The sequence below is a fragment of the Podarcis filfolensis genome, assembly GCF_964270895.1.
Source record: "Podarcis filfolensis genome assembly, chromosome: 3".
NCBI classification, from domain to species: domain Eukaryota; kingdom Metazoa; phylum Chordata; class Lepidosauria; order Squamata; family Lacertidae; genus Podarcis; species Podarcis filfolensis.
The window spans coordinates 100,191,428-100,207,026 of NC_139606.1; the positions used below are offsets into that span (position 1 = coordinate 100,191,428).

A 15,599-nucleotide genomic window follows, 5' to 3' on the forward strand; every position below is an offset into this window, starting at 1 on the left:
TGCTAGTCGTGTGCTCACATCCTTGGATATGAAGAAGAAGAGTTTGGATTTGATATCCCGCTTTATCACTACCCGAAGGAGTCTCAAAGCGGCTAACAATCTCCTTTCCCTTCCTCCCCCACAACAAACACTCTGTGAGGTGAGTGAGGCTGAGAGACTTCAAAGAAGTGTGACTAGCCCAAGGTCACCCAGCAGCTGCATGTGGAGGAGCAGAGAAGCAAACCTGGTTCGAGATTACGAGTCTACCACTCTTAACCACTACACCACACTGGCTCTGAGTCATATCAACGTGACGGGACACCGGAGTGATGAATCCCGGGCGATGCTGCGTTGGGGTGGAAAGGCACCGGCCTCGGCGTTATCACCCAACAAGTGAGTCCAATGGTCAAGAGGGCACATGCTGTAGAGGGAAGTGAGGGGCAGATGGGGCTTGTCAACATGGGAAAGTAGCACATCTAGAAGAAGGAAAACTCCTAAACCTTCACTGCCTTGCTGGATATCTTCAGGAGAAGAAAAGGCTAAAGGGTAAACCCTACACAAATCTGTAGTCCCTAAGATGGCTGGATGGCACCTCTTACAGTTCCTTCTAGCAACTCCTGCAGCCAAGCTGGTGCCAAACGTCCTGCTCTGCTTTCCTTCAACCACATCAGTGTGGCCGAGAAGGAGGTTTTGTCATCTGGGAATCCCAGAACACACTTCCCAGGCTTGTCATTTCAGTGCTGCTAATGCAGCAGTTTGACTCCTCCCCAAGGCTTACCCCATTGTCTCTCGAGACAGACAGATGCCAACAATTTGCAAGCAGTGAATTTGGGGGAGACTTTTCAGCACAAAAAAGATGGAGACTTTGTGTAAGATGTTTGGACAGCATTATTTTTCAGATCTTTTAGGTGGGAATTTTCTTGGCAGTTGCTGTCTAGTGGCCACCATCCCCCCCAAAAAAGAGTTGGGGTGCAGGGAGAGTTGGGGCAAGAAAGAGCTCTCCAGCTGCGTTGGACAGCCACTCCCCCAGCTGGTGACACCCCAAAAGATACTTTTTTTAAAAAAAAGGAAGAAGACTCACAGCCTACTCAAATGTTAACCTCCCTCAATCCCTTAGAAATGGTCTTCCTTTCCAAATTGCCTCCAGGTTTCCTTGTAATTCCCCCCCCATTCAAACCTTCTCTGTTGCTGCACCCAGATTTTGAACTCCCTAGCATCTAGTCCAGCAACCTGTTCTCACAGTCAAAGAGAAGCACAAATTGGGAGAGCCCTGTGACACTCAGGTCCTCCTTCTCTGGTTCCTATAAGCATCCAGTTGGCCACTGTACTATAAGAATAGGATGCTGGAAAACCCAGCAAGGCTCTATTTATGATCTTGTGCTTCATGGTTTCCTTGACTTGAAGAAGAGTAAAAACACAGACTTTCTCTTTTCTTTTGTGGCATTTGAAATGCTGATTTTAGGTCTGGTTCCAGAAAACACTGGAAAGATTCTTGATCATATACGCCGTGCAGGAAAAGAAAAGGGGCCAAAGTGGTCAATAATTGGCATAAGAGATAGGAATTATTAAACACACATATACTTGTTTTTAAAAACAATTGGTGCAGACAGATATCTTTGCAAGCCACAGAGTGGCTTCCAGATTTATAACAGATAATATTATGTAATATATAGCTTTCCAGGCTGCTACAGGAACACTAATCAAATAAACCATATAGGCTCCATTCCTATATCCACTTACTTTGGAGTAAGCCACATTGAACTCAGTGTGTCTTACTTCTTAGTAGACGTGTGCAGGATTGTGTTGTAAAACATACTTTTTGCCAGTGAACAGTATCTCTGTGTGTGTATTCAAGCAAGAAAAAAAATGTTTTTCTTGGCTAATCGCAGCTACTTATGTTTAGGGGAAATGATAATTTAATGCATTCATGGGAGTTGTAGCCTGGCCTTCTCCCTCATTCCGAGTTACAGGAAATGTTCTTACTGAATGGGATTCTGAATACCAAGGAGTCAAAATGAAAGGCAGATATTGAAATGTTGTGATCTGATTTATACAACCACAACCATGCAAAAGAGAACTATAACCCAAAAACTTGGTGCATGCAACTGCTTGATCTAGTTATGTATACCAATACAGATTAACCCATTGCCTTTAAATAAAACTCATCAACTTGGGGGTTCTTTAGCTGCGATTCCTGCATTCTGTGCATTCTGCTCAGTGAACATAGGAATATAGGAACATGCCTTGTACAGAGTCGAACCATTGGATGATCCAGTTCAGCTTTGCCTACACTGACTGGCAGCAGCTCCCCAGGTTACAGGCAGGGAATCTTTTCCAACCCTACCTGGATTGAACCCAGGGCTTTCTGCATGCAAACAGTGCTGTACCACTGAGCTATGGCCCAATGGTGCTTCTTCTCATGTACGGTGGTTATAGGATTGTATCTCAGTCTTGGAAACTGGTCCAATGAAAACTGCCATCACCTAGCCTAATAGCACAACTCCCAGGGCCACAGAAAGGCTCATGAGTGCCAAGACCTGTCCTGGGCCCTCCAAGCGGAGGGATTAGAGAGTGATTGGCCATAGCTGTGAGCCTCCAGTTGGATTTCCCACAATGCCGTGGGTGGCACTGTGCTTGGCACTTCAAGGCATTGGGGGGAATAAATTGGCAGGTCTCGGTCCCCTTTGAAATGCTCTTGCTACCACCTGCACCAGGTAAGCCCAAAGGAGAGAGCATCAACATCAGAGGAGGGCACTGGAAGAAACTTTTTAATAAAATATTAATGTTAGGACTCAGCTACATTATTATAAATTATATTATTATAAATTATAAATGTGTTATAACACTGTGACACCAGATGGAGCTGTAGAGTTCTGTCTTACGGCAACATGTTTACAATGCGTTTTCCTGAAACATGTTTGTTTGTTTTTCATGTGTCTAGATCCAGCCTAAGTCTTGCTGGTACAGTGGTACCTCGGGTTACATACGCTTCAGGTTACATACGCTTCAGGTTACACACTCCGCTAACCCAGAAATAGTGCTTCAGGTTAAGAACTTTGCTTCAGGATAAGAACAGAAATTGTGCTCCGGTGGAGCAGTGGCAGCAGGAGGCCCCATTAGCTAAAGTGGTGCTTCAGGTTAAGAACAGTTTCAGGTTAAGAACGGACCTCCGGAACGAATTAAGTACTTAACCCGAGGTACCACTGTACTTCCCAACTTGTTGTTATTGTTTAGTCGTGTCCGACTCTTCGTGACCCCCTGGACCAGAGCACGCCAGGCACTCCTATCTTCCACTGCCTTCCGCAGTTTGGTCAAACTCATACTTCCCAACTGGTGCCCTTCAAAACCAGCCTAACTTTTACATGAATAAATGAAGAAAATGCAGGCTTTCCTAGACAGAAAGAGGTGCTAGCCTGAGGTTAAGCCTGAAGAAAACTGACTTGCAATGTTCCCATGCTTAACCCTATTGAAATCAGTGTGGCTTTCCTGAGTTCAGTCTTGGCTGGGCCATGTTGTGTATTCTTCAAATGCAACCTCAGCAGCAAGCAGATTCATCTCATTGGTATTCACATCAATATATAAAGAATGAGAAATTCTCTCTTTTCTTTTTCTTCTTCTGACATCACTCATGTACCCAGGTGCTAAAGTCTCCCCTCCACCTGTTTTTGCAACTTACTGACACACTCCTTTCATTCAGGAACATGAGCATGCTACCTACCTGCCACCTGATCCCTTAACACCCTTTGATGTCCTTCTGCCCTGCGCCCGAGGTCGAAGTCGACAGCGGACATGCCTTTGGTATGAATGATTTAAGGCAACAGGTGAAAGTCTTTACATGCGAATACTTACAACGGCCTTTCAAGGTCTCGGTATCAGTTACGATCATATTCCCCAAGTGGTCCCTTGCGTATTCCCAATTGTGTTGCTGTTTATACAACTTGCTGCCCTGCCACATTTCATGGCTTTTTATTTTTTTAATTTTATTTTTTTAATGAATTGTGCATGCAGATCCTCTGCGTCTTGCCTGGGGGAGCATCTCTCAAGCAGTCATCCTTCATTAAGGGGAGCTGCCATTCACTGTTGAGACAACAGCAGATCACGGATGTAAGTTTCCTGTTAACTTCTTTGAGTCCCACCTTCTCTCTGCATCCACCGATTCTAAACTTCTGAGGGAGTCAGCCAAAAACGGCTGTAGTTTTGCTGATGCTGTATGTTTGAGAGTTTGGTGCTCTTTCTGGGTTTTTGCTTTTACAGCTTGGATTTTAACGATGCTTTAAGACCATTTTCGATTGCGTCTGAATTAAATTTTATGCGAGCAGCTCTGAAGGTTCATTTGAGGTCTGATAGGACAGGATATAAATGTAAAACATATAGCTCCCTTGTCCCTTTTATTCTCCTCTCCCTTTGTTTCCACTCTACCTTGACAGCTCTTACTTTTATGAGGTATAAAATAAGATAACCTGCCCCACCTTTGTGGTCTCTAGGTGATTTGAACTTCGGCTTCCATCATCCCTTACAATTGGCCATGCTGTCTGGGGCCGATGGGAATTAGGGCCCAAAACATCAGGAAAGTACCAATTTGGGGGAGACTGGCCTGGGGTTTAAAACAAAAAACAACAATACCTTCTTCTCTTGATGCTGAAAGGACATAAGAGGAGGAGCTAGGTAAGTCTCCCTGAGAAGGATGTTCCCCCAAAAAGGTACCACAGGTGAACAGGCCAACTGAGTAACCCACCTAACTTGGGATGCTCACAATGCTACTGCAGATACGGTACATGTGGGAAAAGATCATTTCACTTTTAATTTGTATACCGCTTTTCTATATTACTATACACAAGTCAGTTTATAGCAACAAAATGCACAACAAAGAACTGCACCTTATAAAACATAACTTTAAAACGGAACAACTTATATCTGATAAAGAGAGAAAGCACACACACACACACACACACACACACACACACACACACATTTCCTCAGGGAATGGGGCAAAAGTTGAGTCCAGCATAATTAATCTGTGCCTTGAAAAGTACACAGAGCTGAAAACAGGAAGTGGGAAGAATGCCACTCTTCCAACTTCCTCCTTCAGCATTTCTCCAACATTTCTGCGATGAAAACAGGGACGTCCCATTCCATAATGATAATTTTACTATTTATATCCCACACATCTCACTGGGTTGCCTCAGCCACTCTGAGCAGCTTCCAACGTATAAAAAAATTAACAAAACATTAAACATTTTTTAAAAAACCTTCCCTATACAGGATTGCCTTCAGACGGCTTCGAGGTTGGATACCCTCCAACATTTCTCCAATGAAAATAGGGACATCCTGTGACATTCTGAGACCAAATCAGAAAACGGGACGGCATCTCTAAATCAAGGACGTCCCTGGAAAACAGGGACACTTGGGAGGGTCTGTACTTTTCAAGGGAGAAAAAGATAACCGCCCTCATCACCTTGTGACTAAGAGGGCAATGAATGTGAGGGGAGGCTGCACAGGCAGCAGGGGACGACCTCAGGAGTGCCACATTGACATTCCCAGACATTAGCAATGTCACAACTCTCAGCCAACGCCATGTAAATTAATGAGAGAGCAACTAACACTCAACGTTACATATGCGAATGGCCGTGTTCTGTGGGAGAAGCTCAAAGTAATGCATGTTTTCAACAGTTTTCAATTCGCTCAATAAATTTGTCATTTCACAAACCAAGCATGCACTAGGGAGGTGCCAGCAATCATTTCCTAAAACTATCAGACAATATCTATAAGTTTAGCAGGTAGGTGCCTTTATTAGGAACGCCTTTTCTAAACAGCAGCAACACCAGGTATTTGAAGAGCACTCAGCAGCTGATTTCAAAGCACTACATTACCAGGAACTGCTCTTTCCTTTCTCGAGTTTTTCCTTTGGCATAGTATCATAGCAAGCTGCACAACTCAGCCTTTCAGAGAATCCTTTTTGAATTCCATCCTTATGCCCTGTAGCCTCCTCACATTCCTGTAAGGCAGTTTAATATTCATTTAATCATGCTAGAACACCACATGCGGCACTCTGCGATGGCTGTACAGACGCTAATTAAGCCGAGCTGTGCAAACAATCAAGCAATTTAAAATCAAAACAAATCCCCCTGTTTCATCCAAACAATTGATGGGGGCAAAATCAATGAAAACACTCTCGGCACATGCAGAGTGCAGAAATCATCCCATGATATATTGATGCAATTACTATAATAAATGTCACATTTACAATCGCAAGTGGTCAGGAACCTCAAGCACTGGAAAATAGTAATTCGCTGGGTAAGTGGAAGTATGTTTGGTATGTTCACATAACACTTTTTTCTCTTAAAAGTAATAGCACGGCAAATTTTAGTTTGGGACATCAGCTTGTAACTTTGGGAATCATTTGGGAGCCAAGCTTTTAATTACAGTGTTAACCTCTCTCCCAGAAGTGAGAGGTTTCGGTGATCTTACCCAGGCTCAATTTCCTTTAGAAGATAGCCAGTGGAAGTTTATTGGCATTTTTAAATATTGGTGTTTATTTAGAAACATACGGGTTGAGTATAGATGAACACCCAGCATTGAAGACTGGCAGCCAGCCCAAAGTTTGGTGCTTTCACATCTGATATCTAGGAGGGCAGCCAGTACACTGAGACTCTTGATGAGCCAGCTCATCTCTCTGGCCCCCACCTGTCTGCTTTTTTCAATCCCATAAGAATGCTTTTGGTTGGCTCCAGAGTTCCTGGGGCTAGAACCCCACTCAGGAGATGCTCCTACAGGGGGTAGGCCATAGCTCGGTGGTAGAGCATCAATCCCTGGTATATCCAAGTGGGGCAGGAAGAGACCTCTGCAGTTCTAGAGAGCCACTGCCTGTCTGTGCAGATGTATCAATGGTCTTACTCCCATCCTTTTCCATTAGTGAGTGATCCTGTTGGACCAAAAGACCTTCTGTGAATGCAAGGACATCAGCAGGATTCTATCCAATATGTTAATCTGTGATGTGGTAGCTTGGACATCAGTGACTCGGTATTGTGCAATTTTAAAATTTCCATTCCTATAGCAGGCATGTCCAACAGGCAGATTGTGATCTGTGGTAGATCACTGGTAGATCACACTGGCTCCCCCCAAAGAAGCTCAACATTTTTGCTCTTCACTCTCCTACCTCTTCTCTAAAAAAAAGCTCAAAAGCTCAACAACTTTGACCTGAACCGCAAAAAAGGGGGTAGATCACTGCCAGTCTTTGTGAGTAGATCACAGTCCCTTGGGAGTTGGCCACCCTTGCCGTAGAGCATGAAACTCTAAATCTCAAGGTCATGGGTTTGAGCCCCAGTTTAGGCAAAAGATTCCTGCACTGCAGGGGATTGGACTCGATGATCCCTGTGGTCCCTTCCAACACTACAATTTGATCATTCTATGTGCCCTTTGCAGACTTTCATTCGCACATTCGACAAATGCACCTGGCTCCCCTCACAACCTGTGTGTTCATGGAATGAGCATCACCCTAATGAACATCTCAAAATAGCTGTGATTGTCATTCAGGGAGTGAGGGGGCAGGATCAGACAAAATGAGATTTCAAGAAGTAATGTCTAGAATAACATTTCATTTAGACTACTCCCACTAAGGTTAGGATCCCCAAAGTTGTAGCTGTGTCTGCCATGGCACCCCAGATAACCCCCTGGTACCGGTTGAGACCCCTTGCACCTTCTTAATATTTTTGAGGAGTGGCGGCTCTATTTTATTTTATTTTACCATGGTCAGTTTCTGGCTGGATGAAAAGAGAAGGGCAGGTCTCCAACCCATCCCACCCTTTCCCATCCCATTCCCAGAATGCCTTTGGCGTGCATATAAGCCCAGAGACAGGAGAAGAAAATACCAGGGAGGGACAGTTTGAGGCATGGACTTTTGTCTTGCCCCTTCTTCAGAAAAAAAATAAATAAATGGGGCCATTTTACTGCTACATTTTGGGGAAATTATGGGAGTGACCTGAGAGAAGTGATTTGGTGTGTGCTTATGTTTGTTTGGGGGGTATTCTGTATGCATTTTTTAGACTGCCTGTCTCTCTTTTTGCTTCCCCACCCCCACCCCCCAGGTGTCTGTCTTTTCAGGGGGTGACTGCTCTTTGTGGTGTTTTTAATGTGGGTAGCCTGACGTTTTAGTTTTACGGAGGTATATTGCCTATAGTGTTGTTGTTGCTGCATGTGTTTATGAGCATCCACTTCCACTGCTGGGCATTTTCTGGTGCCCTCCAACATTCGGATTTCTAGATATGCTCCAAGGGCCCAAAAGGTTGGGGTCACCTGCAACATTGAAGGTGGCTTTTGCAGTAATTGCACAGAGAAGGCTCTGTTTGCCATCACTTAAGGAGTGTGTAACGTTTGCGTACTCCAAATCGGGATATACAATTTACTTTACCTTAAATATAGCGTTTTCACAGAAACCCTGCATTCTCTAGAAACTCTATCCATCTAAATTGCTGTATTTAGTGTGGCTAAATAAGTCCAGGCCAAATTTAGTGCCTGTCCACAAACAGTCCCTGCCAGCTGAATTGTAAGGGTCATTTTGGAAGGTAGTAATGACTAGTGGCACTTGTGCCATTTTATCTGGGAAACTAAATAGATTTTAGAAAACACATTGAATATGAAGCTTTAGATGTGTCAGGAAAGTTGACTTTGGATTCATGCGGGACTTTTCCTTTCAGCAAGACTTACAACCTCGAGCATCCGTAGCAGGAAAACGATCCTGTCAACTTCTGTGAGACCTCTGAGCAGCGGAAGGCCCCATTTGCTAAAGTGGTAGCTCAGGTTAAGAACAGTTTCAGGTTAAGAACGGACCTCCAGAACGAATTACCGTAAGTTCTTAACCCGAGGTACATCTGTATATTTACAAGGAGGTCGAAACATGGGCTTCCTTAATGCTCCAGTGGGATTATATGGCATTAATGGACATTGGTTCCATTTTGCTTGAAACAAAATGGCTGCTGATCCTTTCGGAAAGCAAATGCAATTCACAAGGAAGCCGTAACAAGAAAAGTGCCATCTAGCATTATTGTTGACAGCTAGGCAGGTTGGGGGAGGGTGCTGGGGGTGGAGGGCAACAGGCAGTAAGGACACACAAACCAATAACTCAGCTTAATGGTATTTGCAAAACCTGGGCCAAACAGCAAACATTGCTTTTGACAGCCTGTTGGTTCTGTATTGTTCCAAAGCCTGGTACCTTGGTTACGAAATACCTCCAACTCCCCCCCCCCCCATGATCAAAAAGGCTTACTGTGGCATGTTGGATGCGGAGAAAGAGAAACAATGGGTAACTAATGAGGAGAGGGGTACTTAGTAAGTTCTGTGGAAAGAAAATGGCTCCATGGCAGCTTTATTCATTCAGACAAATGCTTACAGGTCCCCTGCCAAAATGGATTCCCGAGACTACAAGAGAAACAACTAAGGCACATTGGTTTCTGTTATCTCTGTTTGGACATTTGTCTGTCTTCACCAGATCTTTGAAAGCTTGTTTACAAGGAAGACAGGTTGCCCCAAAGCAGAAGGGATGAATCTGTTGACGGATAGGATGCAGTCTGGGGTTTTTTTTTTCTTTCCTTTTTTTAATTGGAAGCTGATGTTCACTGGAATGATCCTGTAAGGTTTGCTGTGGAACAATACGACCACCACCAGCGGCTTATATTTCAGCAGGGTTAAAGCAAGGGGTCTTTGAAACTTGGAGTGGCGTGGAATTCTTCATTTTAATGCAGAGATTGCATCTGATTCGATACATTTTTTTATTCTTATTTTTAAAGGTTCCTTGTCCTAGCAAACTGAATTCTGATAGGCTTTTGGGAGGGGGTTGTTTTTGTTTTATTCCCTTTGCAAAAAGAATGCTTTTCAAATGCAATCATACAGAATATGTCTACTGAGACCAATGAATATTAGTCACAGTTAAGACAGCAACCATTGCAAATTCTATAGGAAATGAACACTATTTTGTCATGGCAGGATTTTATTTTTTTTATGCTAGTCCAGATAAATAAATAAATAAAACCCCAATTTCCTCTGTCTTTATTTAAAACTTCAACCAGATACAAAACTCAGGAAAGAATAAATATAATGCCTACATTTATGCTCAGTATGCTCAGGTAAAGGGACCCCTGACAGTTAGGTCCAGTCGCAGAAAACTCTGGGGTTTCAGTGCTCACCTCGCTTTACTGGCCAAGGGAGCCGGCATTTGTCCACCAACAGCTTCCGGGTCATGTGGCCAGCATGACTAAGCCGCTTCTGGCGAACCAGAGCAGCGCACGGAAACGCCGTTTACCTTCCCGCCGGAGCGGTACCTATTTATCTACTTGCACTTTGACGTGCTTTCGAACTGCTAGGTTGGCAGGAGCAGGGACCAAGCAACGGGAGCTCATCCCGTCGCGGGGATTCAAACCGCCGACCCTCTGATTGGCAAGTCCTAGGCTCTGTGGTATAGCATGTTTAATAATAATAATAAATGAACCAGCATAATCTACAAACTGCTTGCAGGGGTGCTATGGATACAACGCTTGCTTGGCACTACATAGCCTAGGTAGGCTTTGAAAATATTCATCCAAAGGAAACATAAAGGTGGCTCAGACTAAATGGGTTGGATTCAGACTTATTTATACTTAGAGTAGACCCACTGATTAGTGTATTTCAACCAGTTTAATCTGGATCCAAACCTATCGACTTAGATGTCATGAACCAATAAATAAGGTAAAAGGGGGACACCTGACCATTAGGTCCAGTCATGACCGACTCTGGGGTTGCGGCGCTCAACTCACTTTATTGGCCAAGGGAGCCGGCGTACAGCTTCCGGGTCATGTGGCCAACATGACTAAGCTGCTTCTGGCGAACCAGAGCAGCGCACGGAAACGCCATTTACCTTCCCGCCAGAGCGGTACCTATCTATTTACTTGCACTTTGACGTGCTTTCGAACTGCTAGGTTGGCAGGAGCAGGGACCAAGCAACGTCGTGGGGATTCGAACCGCCGACCTTCTGATCGGCAAGTCCTAGGCTCTGTGGTTTAACCCATAGCACCACTCGCGTCCCGAACCAATAAATACATGGTGGTAAATAAACCACTGAGCCTCTTGGACTTGCCAATCAGAAGGTCAGCAGTTCAAATCCCCACGACGGGGTGAGCTCCCATTGCTCGGTCCCAGCTCCTGCCAACCTAGCAGTTCTAAAGCACACACAAAAAAAGTGCAAGTAGATAAATAGGTTCCGCTCCGGCCTGAAGGTAAATGGCGTTTCTGTGCGCTGCTCTGGTTTCGGTGTCCCGTTGCGCCAGAAGCGGCTTAGTCATGCTGACCACATGACCCGGAAAAACTGTCTGTGGACAAACGCCGGCTCCCTCGGCCTGTAAAGTGAGATGAGCGCTGCAACCCCAGAGTCGTAAGTGACTGGACTTAACTGTCAGGGGTCCTTTACCTTTTTTAAAAATAACTATTTCCTAACTAGCCCAAAACAATATTGGGTTGTATTCCTTTAAGTTTTATTGAGAGTGGACCTGCTGAAATGAATGAACTTAGGCTGCCATGGGCAATAAATTCAACGGGTGTACTCTGAGTATGACAAACATTGGCTGCAACCCATTATTCATTTCATTTGCAGTTGTGCGATTTGTAAAGCTGTCACCAGATTAAAATAAATAGTTGATTAACTATATGAGTGTCAGTCAATGAGCCAATAAATTTTGCATAAATTCACATATGAGTTAAAATTATTATTCTTATTATTTATTGAATTTATATACCGCCCTATACTGGGGGGCCTCAGGGCGGTTCACAGAATAATAGCCCCAAAGCAAGAAACACCATACTTTAGACTTTAAAAAGAAATTAAATATAATCTCAGATCTTTCCACTCTGTTCCAGCTCTCTCTGTTGGGACCCACAGCCTGGAACATGACTCTTTCATTCTCCCACAGGTCCCAATGTCCATGTCTTCACTGTCCTTCCTCTGCCTCCCACTTTCATTCCACTCTGCTCACCTTCCAGACACACCTACTGCCACTCCCATTCCTCACACGGGGTTCTGACTGAATGTTGTCAGTTCAACAGTGTGTGAACGCACAAGGTCAAACACTCATGTCCTCCTCTTCTCACATGCTTGACATCAAAGAAGGGTTCCCATGATTTGATCCCAGTTTGTAATCCTGGTTTGTATGGAGCTGAAGTCAGTTTGTCAAAACGTTTCAAAGTCAGGGCGAAACTGTGCTTTATTAACAAACCAGGAAGTTTATTGGGCACATGAGAAAAGGAGGGAAGGAGATGAAGAGGAGAGGATGTTTGAGTTTATTGCTCATCCCCACTTCCACACCCACTCAGGGTTCCTCTTCACTTGGATCAGGCCGCGCTAAACATGTGGCAAGGCAGCATGGCTTGCGAACGCATTCCCATTGCCTTCACACATTCACTGAATGCTTATAAGAGGGTCATCTGTACATATGTTCATCCTTTTAGCTAACAGCTTGCAGGTACGCCTAGCCTAGCTTCTTTGCGGTCCATTGTTCTGTGAGTCCAAATCATTTATGGATTTTATTTTATTTTTAGTCACAGAAAACGAGGGGAATGATTAACTCTGACTTGCATGATAAAATGGTGATGCGCCCAAATATGACAGGCCTTAAACAATAGTTTTCATAGCTCGCTTTGCGTTCTTAGCTATTTCATAAGCCAAATGTTGACAAATAGGCAACTAAGGCCACGGCGGAGGGCTGCCAACCAAATGGGCCCTGACATAAGTAAGAACAAATGGTGTATTATTTTCCAAATGGCTTATACCAGGACAATAAAAATTGTTGCATATGATTCTCATATTTGCTGCTTTCTGTTAGGTTATGCAATTCCCCCCTCCTCTTTTCTGACAATAGAGATGCCCAAAGCTGCTTTACACCAAACCAATCCATTGGTCCATCTGCCTTCTTATTGTCTACATCAAGGATGGAGAAATATTTTTAGCCCAAGGACAAAATTTCCGCATGAATGACTTTCCAGGGCCCACACACCAGTGGTGGGCTGGACCAGATGCAAAAAGGACAATTGGAAACAATATGCAGGTCCTAATCAAGTACTGAGGAGTCTTAGTGGTTGTTCTGCTGTTCACACAGCTGGAGAGAAAAGTTAACTTCTCCAGGAATTTCCAATTTGTACTTAGTTTTTTTTTTTAATATTTTCATGCACCCAACTGGTGTCCTCCAGATGTGGATGGCCTTCCAGTTCCCTCCAGCCCCAGCAAACATGCCCAATTGTCAGAAATCTGCTCCAGAAGGTTGAGAGACCCTCCAGATCAGATTTGGAGGGGATAGTACAAGAGGAGAGGAACATGGACCAATGGAGCCCCGCTTTGTGCAACATTGGATGCAACCTTATAAAAGGCAAGCACGCTGATAAATTGTTTCTGGTTCATCACAAGGGTGCCTCAATATGTTTTGCAGCTCTCACCGCATGGTACTATAATCTTTGGATCAGGCCCCAAGGAGGAAGCTCGACACAGAAGGATCAGTGTACGTTCTCAGATTACTGACTGAATGGGGTCACAGTATGCATGGGTACTTAGCAAAGAAGCCACAGCATTTCCACTGGCTGCGACTTCCAAACAGAACACAACTTGCACACTGTGCCGCGGACTCTGGAGCAAAACACCCTGTGACCACTTTAAATGCAGAGGTGTCTTTTTGCGTGAGGAAAAGGGAAAGTGTGGGCACAAACTACTCTGGACTTCAAAGAGTCAGCTTTGACTGAAGCAGAGACGGCAAGGCCCGGCGGTTAGGTCCCTGACTGCATATCAACAACAGTACCATAAATCACATTTACTTCCAAACCTAATACCTAGCATTTAGAGTCAAGAGACATTTAGAGAGCTGCCTTCAAGACATTGCATAATTTATTGTTCCCTGATTTATTCTCCATATGACAAGTAAAAAAGTTGAAGTATTGTCGGTAGCTATTTTGATTTCTCTTCAGATCCATTTGACATCTGTTATCCAAGTAATGTTATCTTGGTGGATAACAAGATTTGCTCCGATTTCTTGCATCGTTTCCCCCCCCCCTTTATTTTTTAGGGAATGACAATTAAATAGAATTAAATTGCAGCGTTCTGCTGTACATTTAAATGTAAACAGGGCAGGTCTGCAGTATAAAGATGTATTACTGATGAGGTACACAAAGCTCTGTAACAGAAACTAGTTTTGATCTACTGTTTATAGTAGAGGAGTGAGATGTCTACCAAATGAGGGCAACGTCTGAAATGTGTTTGCCATTTACAGCTTGAACTTTCAAACATGCGAAGAGGAGGGAGAGAATTGGCCCCTTTGCTGCTGATGACACAGTCATTCCTAATTTTATAGCGAGAATGCATTTTCCTTGCTATTGTTCATAAGGTGAGCAAAACCAATTCAGAACATTTTCTAAATTCAAGATGGCACCCTCTACCTCCATTCCACATGCAAAAGCCAACCAGACTCACTGTTGACTCTTACTTCATCACTGCACTGCACTGCACTGCACTTCATCACTGCATACCCCCCAATATTCCTCAGATGAAAACAGGGCCATTCTATTCTATATCAGTATCACTGCTGGGGGCTGAGGGCTTTTAAAAAATATATATTTTAAGATATTTATTAAAGTGTTTATGATACGGACAAGTACCCCTGCCGAAGTCCAGCTAGCTCCAGCGCCCACCCTTGACCCCCATAACCTTCTTGCCCCACCACCCTTCAAACTCCAGTCCCCCACAGACCTGTCTGCACCCTGCCAGCTACACCCTTCGCCACCACCCCTAGGGCCTGCTTCTCCAGCTGCCACCTTCTCTTGAAGCCTGACTTGGCTCATTTTCTCCTTCTTGTTCTTATTTGGCACAACCAACTGGCTGGGGGCCTGCCAGGCTGGAGAGTCGCAGCCTCCCAATGTGAGAATGGTAACCCTGTTGCCTAATTCCCTCTTCCTTCTCCTCTTCTTCCTGCTACTCCTGCTGCTGCTATGCCCATAGCTGTCAACTTTTCCCTTTTCTTGCGAGGAATACTATTCAGAATAAGGGAATTTCCCTTAAAAAAAAGGAAAATGTTGACAGCTATGGCTATGCCACTGGCCGGCCAGCCCACCAGCCTGCCTGCCTGGCTCCCTCAGACCCAGCACAAGACTCTTCCCTCAGTCAGCAATTATCTCTTCTCCCTGCAGTGTGCAGCCATTTCCGGTTACCATACCTTAACAAAGATGGAAATTCAAGGGTTTTCGTGATGCTCCCAGCATTTTCGGGGCAGTTGGAGACTATGTCACTGCACTAGTTTAGGGGACACAGGGTAGGCTATATTAGAGCTTTGTGGGGGGGCAAAGTTGTTGAGAGAAGTTTTTTGAGTTACAGTGGTACCTCGGGTTAAGAACTTAATTCGTTCTGGAGGTCCGTTCTTAACCTGAAACTGTTCTTAACCTGAGGTACCACTTTAGCTAATGGGGCCTCCTGCTGCCACCACGCCGCCACCGCATGATTTCTGTTCTCATCCTGAAGCAAAGTTCTTAACCCGAGGTACTATTTACAGGTCTGTAACCTGACGTGTCTGTAACCTGAAGCGTCTGTAACCTGAAGTGTCTGTAACCCAAGGTACCGCTCTAGA

General features: G+C 44.4%; 1 long non-coding RNA gene across 1 annotated transcript in view; it reads left to right on the forward strand.

Annotated features, from left to right (window-relative positions):
- The window catches only part of LOC310758883, a 32,315-nt gene extending 17,981 nt beyond the window's left edge, over positions 1-14,334 (forward strand). Inside the window, exons 2-3 of the long non-coding RNA XR_014546049.1 lie at positions 3,988-4,083; positions 14,253-14,334. This is a non-coding gene — a long non-coding RNA (uncharacterized lncRNA). The remainder of the gene's footprint in view (positions 1-3,987; positions 4,084-14,252) is intronic.
- The last annotated feature ends 1,265 nt before the right edge of the window (positions 14,335-15,599 follow it).